The following is a 13,886-nucleotide window of genomic DNA, read 5'->3' on the forward strand; positions in this document are numbered from 1 at the left end:
GGAAGTATGAGCTTGCTCTCAAATACTGGGGCTGGGGACTTAATGGTGTGTTTTCTATGTGTTCTTCTGACTCAGAAATTAGGAGATTTTTTAAAAATTGCTATCTGTAAAATTTCCCACTTTTAGTCTCTCCTGGCCCCAATTCTAGAACTATATTTTTTTGAAAAAAAATTAAATTATTATACAAACTAATGGGTTTTATTACAACAGTTTCTACATAAATTCAATATACTTTGTAATTATTCAACCTCCCTTCTCAATAATCTCTTATTTCCTCCTGTTTTCCTCTTCCTCCCTACATAGCTCTCCCTCCAGCTTTCCTGTCACATGTACTTCATCATCTTCTTTGTCCTCTTCTCCCCCTTTAAAACTATCGTCCTCTACTGTCATGGGCCCCTCTCATTTTCAGGAAACACACACACACACACACACACACACACACACACACACACACACACACACACATACACGCACACAATTTAAATTTAGCTTCTTGGCTTGGTATATGAGTATCTGGGGCTAGTTTGGGGAGTTTCTTGCCAGGTTGTGGTGTCTGAATCCAGAAACAACAGAACTTGGTCCTGCTTAGCCTGTGCCTCTGAGACTCCTTATGTCTTTTTTTCCCCGTGGTTTAATTTGTTTATTTATTGGTATTCTTTGTTTTCATTATATTTTTTTTGGGGGGGGGCGTTGAGACAGGGTTTCTTTGTGTAGCTTTGGAGCCTGTTCTGGAACTCACTTTGTAGACCAGGCTGGCCTCAAATTCACAGAGATCAGCCTACCTCTGCTGGCATTAAAGGCATGCACCACCACTGCTTGGCTTTTTTAAAATATATATTTTTATTTTATAATTAACTTAATTTCACATATCAGCCACAGATTCCCCCATCCTCCCTCCTCTCACCCCCCAGCCCTCCTCCCCAACCCACCCCCCATTCCTACCTCCTCCAATGCAAGGTCACCCCTGAGGAGTCAGCCCAACCTGGTAGACTCAGCCAAGGCAGTTCCAGTCCCCTCATCCCTACACCGAGGCTGAGCAAAGTGTCCCAACATAGGTCCCAGGCTCCAAAAAGCCAGCCCATGCACTAAGGACAGGTCCTGTCTACACTGCCTAGGAGCTTCCCAAATAGTTCAAGCTAATGAGCTGCCCCACTTCTCCAGAGGGCCCGGTCCAGTTCCATGGGGGTTCCTCAGCCAATCTCTTCATAATTGGGTTCCCGAAGCTCCACCTGGTCTTTGGCTGTGGATCTCGGCATCTGCTTCCATCAGACACTGGATGAGAGTTCTATCGTGATAGCCATGGTGTTCGGCCATCCAATCATCAGAGAAGGCACTCTCTCAACCATTGCCAGTAGTCTACAGTGGAGGTATCTTTGTAGATTTCTGGTGACTTCTCTAGCACTCTGCTTCTTCACTATTCCCCTGGGGTCTTCATTTATCATGGTATCTCCCTGCCTGTTCTCCCACTCTGCTCCTGATCCCGCTGGGATCTCCCTCTCCCCTAAGCTTTCTTTTCCCTGACCCTTGCCCTCCAATACCCTCCCCCACTTATGTCCAGTTTGCTCATGTAGATCTCATCCATTTCTCTGTTGTTGGGCGATCCCTGTGTCTTTCTCAGAGTCCTCTTTAATAGGTAGCTTCCCTGGAGTTGTGAGTTGCAGTCTGGTTATCCTTTGCTAGTATCCACTTAGTATCCTTATCTAGTATCCACTTATGAGTGAGTACATACCATGTTTGTCTTTCTGAGTCTGGGTTACCTCACTCAGGGTGTTTTTTTCTAGTTCCATCCATTTGCCTGCAAACCTCATGATGTCATTGTTTTTCTCTGCTGAGCAGTACTCCATTGTGTATATGTGCCACTTTTTATTTACCCATCCTTCAGTTAAAGGGCATCTAGGGTGTTTCCAGGTTCTGGCTATTACAAATAATGTTGCTATGAACATAGTTGAGCATGTGTTCTTGGGTATGATTGAACCTTGGGTATATGCCCGACTCAAGCTGAGTCTTGAGGGAGGTTGATTCCCAATTTTTTAAGAAAATGCCATATTGGTTTCTAAAGTAGCTGTACAAGTTTGCATTCTCACCAACAGTGGAGGAATGTTCTCCTTGCTCCACATCCTCTCCAGCAGAAGCTGTCTTCAGTGTTTTTGATCTTAGCCATTCTAACGGGTGTAAGATGGTATCTCAGAGTTGTTTTGATTTGCATTTCCCTGATGATTAAGGATATTGAACAATTCCTTAAATGTCTTTCAGCCATTTGAGCTTCTTCTGCTGAGAATTCTCTGTTTAACTCTGTAGCCCATTTTTTAATTGGACTGTTGGGTATTTTGATGTCTAGTTTCTTGAGTTATTTATATATTCTGGATATCAGCCCTCTGTCAGATGTGGTGTTGATGAAGATCTTTTCCCATGCTGTAGGCAGTTATTTTGTCTTATTGACCATGTCTTTTACCCTATAAAAGCTTCTCAGTTTCAAGAGGTCCCATTTATTAATTGTTGCTCTCAGTGTTTGTGCTACTAGTGTTATATTTAGGAAGTGATCTCCAGTGCTACCAATGTGTTCAAGACTACATCCTACTTTCTCTTCTATCAGGTTCAGTGTAACTGGATCTATGTTGAGGTCTTTGATGCACTTGGACTTAAGTTTTGTACATGGTGACAGATATGGATCTATTTGCAGTCTTCTACATGTTGACATCCAGATATGTCAACACCATTTGTTGAAGATGCTTTTTTTCCCCCACTGTACACTTTTGACTTCTTTGTTGAAAATCATATGTTCATAGGTGTGTGGATTAATGTCAGGGTCTTCAGTTTGGTTCCATTGGTCCACATGTTGGTTTTTTTGCCAGTATCAGGTAGGCTTCATCCCAGGAATGCAAGGATGGTTCAACATAGCAAAATCTGTCAATGCAATACACCATATAAAAAAAAATGAAAGAAAAAAAAAACCACATGATCATCTTACTAGATGCTGAAAATGCCTTTGACAAAAATCCAACACCCCTTCATGATAAAGGTCTTGGAGAGATCAGGAGTACAGGGAACATAATAAGTCAATTTACATAATAAGTCCATTTACAGCAAGCCAACAGCCAACATCAAAGTAAATGGAGAGAAACTCAGTGATTCCACTAAAATTAGGAACAAGACAAGGCTGTCTGCTCTCCCCATACTTATTCAATATAATACTTGAAGTTCTAACCAGAGCAATAAGACAACATTAAGGAGACCAAGGGGATACAAATTAGAAAGGGAGAAGTCAAGCTTTCACTATTTGTAGATGACATGATAGTATACATATGTGATCCCAAAAATTCAACAAAGGAACTCTTAAAGCTTATAAACACCTTCAGCAAGGTCCAGGATACAAGATGAACTCAAAAAAATCGGTAGCCCTCCTATATACAACTGACAAATGGGCTGAGATAGAAATCAGAGATACATCACCCTTTACAATAGCCACAAATGATATAAAATACCTTAGGGTGACTCTAACTAAACAAGCAAAGGAACTATATGACAAGAACTTTAAGTTCCTGATGAAAGAAATTGAAGAAGATGTCAGAAAATGGAAAGCTCTCCCATGCTCATGGATAAGTAGGATTAACATAGTAAAAATGGCAATCTTACCAAAAGCAACCTACAGATTCAATGCAATTCCCATCCAAATCCCAGCAAAATTTGTGGAGTTATTCTCTTCTTCTTCTGTTATGTGGGTCCTGGGGATTGATCTTGGCTGATGAGGCTTGTCAGCAGGAACCTTTATCTACTGAGCCGTCTTGCTAATCACATTTATAGCTCTAAAGATCTGCTATATAATGCTTGCAAAATATGTGATATATATATATATATATATATATATATATATATATATATATATATATATATATATTTGTGAAAAAAAATCTCTATCTTTTTCATGGGAAAGAATACTACAAAATAGTAGTAGTAATACTAATATTGAACTAACCTTAACAGAGAAAATGAGCCACTATGCTGTTCATACTTATTTCAGGTAAGAAACAGAAGCTACAGACAGACTGATATGCCCACAGAGTAACAGATAGCAGTGAGAAAGCTTGAGCTTTCCAGAATGAGAATAAGGGCCTGTACCAACTTCAATTGCTGTCTCCATACAGAGCTCTGAATCAAGGAGTTGGAATTTTAGCTGTTAATCAAACATCTGATATCCTTTTCTTATGCTTTCTTGCTAAATAATTGTCAGAGTTGTTGATAAATACAGGAATACCTTCTAGGATAATATTGAGAGTATTTTTTTTGTTCTTTTGCTGTTAAAAAATAAGGTTTTGCCGGGCGGTGGTGGTGCACGCCTTTAATCCCAGCACTTGGGAGGCAGAGGCAGGCGGATCTCTGTGAGTTCGAGGCCAGCCTGGGCTACCAAGTGAGTTCCAGGAAAGGCACAAAGCTACATAGAGAAACCCTGTCTCGAAAAACCAAAAAAAAAAAAAAAAATAAGGTTTTACTTTTAAAAAAAATCAAAAAATTGTTTACTATTCACTTCATAGCCTTGAAATTTACTTTCCAAGATGTTTTACTCTATAGCCCAGGCTGATCTAGAACTTTCTGTGTAGTTTGTGTTGGCCTCATGAGCATGACAGGCATCCTTTCTCACCCTTACAGGTTCTAGCATAATAGGTATTAGCCACTACATCTAGCCCTAAAATAGTATGAATTTGTCCATTGTGATGGTCCTAACTTCTTCACTTGCAAATCACAGTCCAAAATTCAAATATACTGAGTCTCAATTGTCAAAATGAGGCAAAAAGAGATATGTCCAAGCTCAAAGTAGCTATTTAATATATGCTTTGGGGACTGAATTTTCTGGAAGAAAGCTAAATCCTCGATAGTTATCACAATCTTATTTGTGTTGTAAAAAAATAGCACTATGTGGACACTTGAAGTATTTACATGATGCTTTTTCAAATTTCAAGGAATTATCCAACTGTTAAAAGACAGCCATCAGACCTAAGTAGGCTTCTGTCTAATCCTTCCCTTTACCTGTAACTTGAGAACATCTGTTTAGAAATGAGCAATGAACTTCTTTAGGGAAGGGGAATCTCTCTCAAATAACCTGGTAGTTCTCCTGGAGGCCATGTCTAATTGCCTGGAAAATTAAAAAGGAATGTATATAACTGGTGTTTTGTGGTTCAAAGACCTGCGGGCCTGTAAGCTCTCAAGAACCTGTTGAGAAGACCTGTACTGACCTAACAAGGTCATTCCCTAGACCTTCCAACAAGAACCAAAATTAAAAAATAAAAACTCAAAAAAGCCCCTCTGGCTTTCTTATTCTACAATATCACATTCAGTTTTAACTCTGAAACTTCAAAACAGAAACAAAATCTTAAAATAGAAGTGTTAGAGTGGGAGAATTCTGAGATTAGAACTTGTCATCAGAAAAATCTCTGTCTAGCAAGTCCCTCTGTTTTGTGAGTCACAGGATATCATTCACATTCTACGTACACAATTTAGTTTCTCCCTAACAGAAAAAATACACTTATCTTTTGAAAAAAGTGACTGTATATCTTCTTGTTATATTACACTATGAACTTGACTCTCATCTTCCAGGTGTGAAAGGTGGATGTTTGGAAATAGATACACACAGTTGCAGAGGAATCTAGCAATAGAGAGATCCTGACTGTAGATGTAACCAACCGTCTTATTAAATAAGAAACACAGAACCAATGCAAAGAAGAAAGCCAAGAGATCAGAGCTAAGAGCCTTACCTGCCTGTTGCAGCTAGCTAAGAGACCTCTCCGAAAAGGGCCTACTTCCTGTGTGTTTGTCTTTATATAGTCTTTCTGTTCTGCCTTCTCATTGGTTGTAAACCCAAACACATGACTGCCTCGTCGCTGCCTTTATGTACAGCCCTCCAGGTCTTCTATGGTATTGAGATTAAAGGTGTGTGTCTCCAATGCTGGCTGTATCCTTGACCACACAGAGATCTACCTAGCTCTTCTACCAAGTGCTGGAATTTAAGGCGTGTGCCATGAAAACCCAGCTCTGCTATGGCTTGCTATTAGCTCTGACCCCCAAGCAACTTTATTTATTAACATACAATAAAATCACATTTCAGTACAAATAAAATACCACCATACCTGACTGTGATGAATTCTTATTAGGAGACATCCACAGCTAGAGAGAAAGTGACCCAGCATTCTCCAGAAGAATAGACCCATTAGGAAGGAGACATGGGATTCTCTAGGAACCTGACCATATTGTTATGGTGGCAGAGAAATTTCACACCCTGCCATCTACAAGCAGAACTAGGAACAATAGTAGTACAATCCTCCTGGCTTTGAAAGCCTTAACCAAAGACACACAAGGGTTCTAATCCACAAACCCAGCTGAAGGCCTATAAACCAGGGACTCTGATATAAGTGGTCAAAAGAGGGAAGGTATGGATGTCCCATCTTTATTGTTTTTATGTTTGAATTCTCAACTGACTGAATTGTCCTAACAACATCGGAAAGGGTAGATCTTTATGTGCCCTGTTAATCTGGTCAGAACTTTCTCAGATATAGTAAAAAATGTTCTACCAGTTATCTGAGCATTCCCAACTCTATTGAGGTTTACATATAAAATCAAGCATTGAAGAATAAATGATAGAAATTAATGAATAGTTGTCATTACATCTTCAGAATACCTAGCCAATTCTGTACTCTAGTTAAAAAGATAATACTAATAAGATAGGAAGTCAAAAAGCCTAACTTCTAGATGTGTGCTACAGTGTAACTGCCATTATTTTGTAAGAGAACTGTCAGACTGTCTTGTGAAGGACCTGAATTGACATGAATGGCAATAAGTAGACAATATACCACAGTAAGGATAAACCCTGAATCTCACTTCCTGGATTACAAAGCAGTTAAAAAATCTTCCTGCTTAAAAATATCACGATTCTGCTACTACCACCTGAAGGCCATGAACAAATGATAAATAATCTATTACATCTGGAGATCCCAATGCTATGACCACATTTGTTTCCTTACTTCATATCAGAAGTATTTTGGGGATTGTGGTAACAATTCTATGGTTTTTCTTTCTTTTTCCAAGCCCGAGAAGATGCCTGCTTCAAGAACAATCTAGCTCTATTCTGTTTCAAAAGTTCAAGACTTAGTGTTTAACTTCAATACACCTTCATCAAACATTCTAAATCTGCTATGCTCTCGAACTTAGCCAATGTCCTTGAATGGAATAACGTATCCCTATGCACTAGTTACTGTTCTAAGAGCCTTCCACAAACTGTCTCATTAAATCATGGAAATAGCTCCATGGCCTATCTCTATTCTTACCACAGTCCTTACTTTCTTAACTCAGTGTTTTGGAGGCGAGCACAGTCAAGGACATCTTTAAGCAATATGTAATGCTGAGAAGTAGAAGAATCAGAATTCAGAATTCTCTTAAAGTCAGAATTCTAGGAGCTAAACCATAGAATCAGACTGCCTGCACTATTATACTGTCTTACACTTTTATTCTGCTTGTCTATCTAAAAAAGTGAAGTTTTTGATTAAGAGCCTATATTCTGTAGCAACCTTGTCCTCAGTCTACACAACTCACTGATAGCCTGCTTGATTTCTTCTGTCTACATCCCAGGCTTATTTTTGGATACCGCACTGTCTTATTACACAGTTAGGTTTATTGTTGTTTTTTTGCTTTTAATATATTTTTTCTGTTTTGGTCCTTATAATCTCTGCCACTTTGTACTTCATAAGGTACAGAAACAAATTCTTTCTCTACCTACAACATGGATAAAATGTAATTTTATGTAACAACATGCTATTTTAACTTGAATAATCATTCCACAGAAGTACCTATGTTATAGAGTTAACTGCCAGCCCAAGTTGCTGTTAAGTGGTGGAAAGGGGCTAAAATGAAGAAGTTTGCTTCAATACCATGACCTCAAGAGTTAGGATACTTGGTAGCCAAACTTTGTTCTTCTAAGTTTTGTTGTGGGAATGTTCTGTATGTTAAATGTGTTGCTTTGATTGGTTAATAAATAAACCCCTGATTGGCCAGTAGCCAGGCAGGAAGTATAGGCGGGACAAGCAGAGAGAAGAATTCTGGGAAGTGGAAGGCTGAGTCAGAGAGATGCTGCCAGCTGCCAGGATGAGAAGCAGATTTTAAGATACCAGTAAGCGACGAGCCACATGGCAACTTATAGATTAATAGAAATGGTTGATTTAAGTTATAAAAACAGTTAACAAGAAGCCTGTCATGGCCACACAGTTTATAAGAAATAAAAGGCTCTGTGTGTTTACTTGGTTGGGTCTCAGCGGCTACAGGACAGGTGGGTGAGAGAGATTTGTCCTGACCGTGGGCCAGGCAGGGCCAGGAAAACTATAGCTAAAAAGTTTCTGCAAGGAAAATATTCTATAGCATTTATTTAGACTTAATATGAAAAAGCAATAACCTTTGAAGATTGCAAGTTATAATTCAATAGCATTTTTCTTAAGAATTCAAACTGAAATAATTTTTCCCACTATAATGTTTTGTAATAGCACATTCAATATTAAAAACTGTATTATTCTTGATATTTTGTTATCAAGTATTTATATGCATGTTTATATCTGTTCATACACAGTAGGTTATCAGCTTTAAGAACATATAAATTCTCCCACCTGCCCCCAGCACATAAAGATATTGACATAACACAAAGTAAGCATACAATACACATGTGTTGGTTTTAAAATATTAAATTAGACACATAAAATTTCTTAAGACAGTATATCTCCTGTAGTGTTTTCAATGTGATCATGTAAAATAAGCTAAAAAGTTTTCAGTATATACATGGGATGCATTTTACTTGTTTTCATTGAGGTTTTCTCTTGCATTTAGTGTCCTCAGTAATAGTAGACATTGGGAATCTTTATCCTGACAACTGGAAAATATTTTTAATGTTACCTAAGAAAAAGTGAATGTTACCTAATACTTTCTTTCTTTTTGTTCCTTTACTTTTTTTTCAATTTAACACTTGCCACATTTTAAGGAAAATAAAAGTATGAGTATAAAGAACACATTAGAGCAATAGTTTACTATGCCTGTCTGTCGGAATTAGTAATATTTAATTCAAATCAACTGCCAGGAACAACTGAAAAAAAAGCAATTGACATGAAGAAATCCATGAGTGATGGTTGAAAGAAAACAGAAGGTGTAATCAAATCTTCATTTTTTTCCTAATCTACACCAAACTCTGTGTAGTGCTGTTTTTGGCTTTGTTACACAGTGCCTTAATTCATAACTTCTGATATAATTCACTATCTTCTTTCAAAGAATATTTCTTTTAATTCTGTGCTTTGCTGAGGTTTCATGTGGGAAGAGCTTAGATGGATGCAGCTGGAGAGCTTCAATGCCTGGGAAAATTGTGTTCTCACCCACACCTGTCTTCTATGCACGTACACAGCCTCAGCCCCTGTGCCCATGCACAACAAAGATGTCACTGTATGGGAGTCGTGAGTTAGCAGATTAGGACCCACGCCTTCTATCTCTTTGTGCTCACTGTACTCAATTCCTTTTGGATTCAGACTTTTAGAGGGCTGAAGAAAGAAAGACTCTAATCATCTATTACAGGATGGTGCTCATTTGGTCTGTGTTGCTTGCTTCTCCTGAATTCATGCTTTGTTAATAAACATCATTTCCTGCCACTCTTGTAGTTTAACAGTTTCAAAACTGTCTGCTGGTTATACAATTTTCAGCATGAAGACATGGAAAGGGGAGGGTAAAGTGGGATTTTACTGAGGGGTTATCCAAGACCTTCACCAGGCTGGCTTGCTCCATTTGTGCCTCTAAGTCTGGGACTAGGAAATTTACAGTGTGGAAGACAATTAGTAACACGTGTATGTCATCAAACACAAAGGGGCAGAAATATGGACTCAAAGGTTCAGAGGGACTTGGGTTCAAGTCTTAGACCCTTCATCAAATGGCATCTGCTTTGTCACAGTCTTCATCGGTAAAGCAGGGTCATGTCTGCCTCAGAGAGTTTACATACAACAAAACTATATTCCTCAGAAAAGAGTCAAATGTTGCCTTGTGTAGTAACTATATCCATTAGTGCATAGTTATTGCATACAGCTTTATGAATGGCAGACAAAATTTGTTCAGAAGGAGAGACAATGAGAAGGTACTTTGGTATTAATAAACACAGAATCCCTGCCTATCTTTGAATCCACCAACGCCTACACACTGTTTAATGTAGAAATTTCAGCAGCTTGTCTACACTGGAGAACAGAGCATGAGAAATGAATGTGCTTGCCATGCTAAGTAAGCTATATAATGTATTGAAACGTATGTTAGTGAAATTTAACTGTTTATTCCAAGTGACAATTGAGGCATAGAGTATTTTCTGGGTTGATACACACTTTGTTTTCACCTACAAAAAATAATGAGGGATGAGTTGCAACAATGATTTCCATATCTTACTATATCAGTTTTGCTTGTCAAATGCACTAAATCAGAGCTTTAAAGCTGCTAGGGTGTGATAGTGTAGTGCATTCAATACTGTGAGGAGATTTCTTTGTTTTTTCATTGATTCACCAAGTTTCTTCACTTATTAGGCCATTTACACAGTAATTTCTAAAATTCTCACTTATTTACAATACATATGACATTTTTTTCCCAGAAAAAGGAACAAACAGAATTAAATAGTAAGAATTAGTAACACTTTCCATTGTGCCAAAGATGTCTGCTCCTTGTCTGGGTGTGATTCCTTATAGAATTAAGAAGAGGATGTTTTGAATATCTGCAGATACGTCTGGAAAGAAAAGCTCTCTGCACCCTTGAGCTATGACAATTTTTCCTGTTTCTTAGTTTAATTATTATTGTTAGTGGGATTGGCATCTGAAAAAACAAAATTAAGGATTGAATAGAGTCAGGCTATCTGTATAGACAGACCACTAAGCCATAGTCAAATCACAATTAAGAGATCTAGAAATTTACTTTGGAATCCTAATAATAGAAGCCACTAATGAGTGGGTTTTCAACAGGGGACGATGAACCTCAGTTTTTCTTCAACCTGTTTAACTGACCTCACTTCTTTAGGTCACATGACTATGGAGAGCCTTTTACTGATTGATGAGGTACCAGATTCCTGTGGTTTATATGATGGGGTCATCTCAATCAATGTTTGTGAAGAACATATTCTACATAGTAGAGTATCACTTACTTAAATGTCACAAGTTCCAGATACTCTTAGAATTTATAATACCAATGTACCTATTATAATTATTGATGTGGCAAACCTCTTTCTGACAGCTGGAGTGGATTTTCTGTTGGCTTTACTGGGAGGGCTCATCTCCTTGCAGGCTGCTGGAATAGGTTGTTTCATCTGTCTATCTGTCCAAAGGGCTATGCACTACATGACAGCTCAGTTCAAAAACATAAGCAATGACACAACAAAAATGAGTCACTGGGTTGGAAGTCATAGCCTTTACAATCTGCGGTCTAATCATAAAGTGGCATCCAGCCATCATCACGAGTCACTGAATATACATCCAGAGAAGCATGAAGAACTGGAGTTGAGAATCACTATGAACTGTGCCAGGAAGTGACTTACCACAAAGAGCAGCTCCTGCATTGGCTGGTTGAGTTACTGGGTGAAAAGTGCAACTAGGCTCCAACTGGAGGCAACTTGGTCATCGTTACAATAATCTTAGCCTGGTAGAGCCATTACAGACTCAATGAAGGACCCATCCCTGACATAGCTTGATGTTTCAGGGCCTGTTCAGTTTGGTAGTATCACAGCCCATCGTCTTCTTAAGTGACTGAATCAGAATTGAAATGACTGCTCTTCAACCTTCATTCTGTGGACTCACAAGAAGAGAGGCATACTGGGTTATCATCAAGATTATTTTAAAAACTTTCAAAATTAAAAAATAAAATAATTCTTTTAAAATATTTGTACAATGAATGGATGAATTAGATGAAATACAGGGTCAAGAAGTCAACTTTCTCAAATTTCAGTGCCTTATTTATTTTCTTTTTTTATTAAGAAAAATTTTTATTCATTTTACATACCAATCAAAGATCCCCCTCTTTCTTCCTCCCATCCCTCCAGCCACCCCACCAACGTAACTCCTATTCCCTCCTACAAGAAGGCAAGGCCCCCCATGAGGAGGTACATTGAGTAGAAGTAGGTCCAAGGCGCTCCCCCTGATTCAAGTTTGTGTGAGGTGTCCCGTCATAGATAGACTTCAAAAAGCCTGCTCATGCACCAGGGATGAATTCTGAGCCTACTGAAAGGGGTCCCTTAAGCAGATCAAGCTACACAATTGTCCTACTATGCAGAGAGCCTAGTCCAGTGCCATGCAGGCTCCACAGTTATTGATCTAAATTTCATGAGTTCCCACTAATTTGTTTTGGTTGTCTCTGTAGGTTTCCCCATCATAATCTTGATGCCCTTGCTCATATAATCTCTCTTCTGTCTCTTTGATTGGACTCCTGGAGCTCAGCCTAGTGATTGGCTGTGGATCTCTGCATCTGCTTCCACCAGTTACTGGAGAAAGGCTCTATGATGACAGTTCAGGTATTCATTGTTCTGACTACTGGGGTATGCTAGTATAGGCACCCTCTCCACTATTGCTAGTAGTCTAAGCTGGGGTCATTCTTGGGGATTCCTGAGAACTTCTCTAGTCCCCAGTTTTTCCCTATCTCCTTGATGTCTCCCTCTATCATAGTATCTCTTTCATTGCTCTCTCATTCCTTCCCTATTCCAGCTTGAACATCCCATTCCCTTATGTTCTCATGCCCCACCCCTGCCCCCTATTGCCCACCCCTCATGCCCAGTTTACTCATTGAGATCTCCTTTATTTCCCCTTCCCAGGGCAATCCATGCACCTGTCTTTGGGTCTCCTTGTTAGCTAGCTCCCCTGGAGGTATGGGTTGTAGTCTGGTTATCCTTTGCTTTACATCTAGTATCCACTTATGAGTAATCATGTTTATCCTTCTGAGTCTGGGTTACCTCACTCAGGTTGATATTTTCCAGTTCCATCCATTTGCCTGCATATTTCAGTGCTGAGTAATACTCCATTGTGCATATATACCATATTTTCTTAATCCATTCTATGTTTGAGGGGCATCTAGGTTGTTTCCAGGTTCTGGCTATTACAAATAATGAACATAGTTGAGCATGTGTCCTTGTGTTATGATTGAACATTCCTTGGGTATATGCCCAAGAGAGGTATAGCTGGGTCTTCAGGGAGGTTGATTACCAATTTTCTAAGAAAACGCCATATTGGTTTCCAAAATGATTGTACAAGTTTGTACTCCCACCAACAGTGGAGGAGTTTTCCCCTTGCTCCAAATCCTATCCAACATAAGCTGTTTTCATTGTTTTTGATCTTAGCCATTCTGACAGGTTATCTCAGAGTCATTTTGATTTGCATTTCTCTGATGACTAAGGATGTTGAGCAATTCCTTAAATGTCTTTCAGCCACTTGAGATTTTTCTGTTGAGAATTCTCTGTTTATCTCTGTAGCCCATTTTTTTTTAAATTAGATTGTTCACTATTTTGATGTCAAGTTTTTAAATTCTTTATATATTTTGGAGATCAGCCCTGTGTCAGATGTAGGATTAGTGAAGATCTATTCCAATCCTGTAGGGTGTCATTTGTCTTATTTACTGTGTCCTCTGCCTTACAGAAGCTTCTCAGTTTCAGGAGGTCCCATTTGTTAATTGTAGATGTAGCCAACCATCTTATTAAATAAGCAACACAGAACCAATGTAAAAGAAAAAGCCAAGAGGTCAGAGCTCAGAGCTAAAACCTTACCCTTCCTCCTGCGGTAGTCCTACCTCTCCAAAAGAGACCTACTTCCTGTGTTTTGTCTTGATATATTCTTTCTGTTCTGCCTTCTCATTGGTTGTAAACCCAAATA

General features: G+C 38.8%; 1 long non-coding RNA gene across 1 annotated transcript in view; it reads right to left on the minus strand.

Annotated features, from left to right (window-relative positions):
- Nucleotides 1-827: 827 nt before the first annotated feature.
- The window catches only part of LOC121828078 (uncharacterized), a 35,946-nt gene continuing 22,887 nt past the window's right edge, over nt 828-13,886 (minus strand). The window contains exons 4-5 of the long non-coding RNA XR_006070522.2: nt 11,570-11,816; nt 828-2,904 (exon numbers count right to left, since the gene is read on the minus strand). This is a non-coding gene — a long non-coding RNA (uncharacterized LOC121828078). The remainder of the gene's footprint in view (nt 2,905-11,569; nt 11,817-13,886) is intronic.

The sequence above is a fragment of the Peromyscus maniculatus genome, chromosome 3 (genome assembly GCF_049852395.1).
Source record: "Peromyscus maniculatus bairdii isolate BWxNUB_F1_BW_parent chromosome 3, HU_Pman_BW_mat_3.1, whole genome shotgun sequence".
Classification (NCBI taxonomy): Eukaryota; Metazoa; Chordata; class Mammalia; order Rodentia; family Cricetidae; genus Peromyscus; species Peromyscus maniculatus.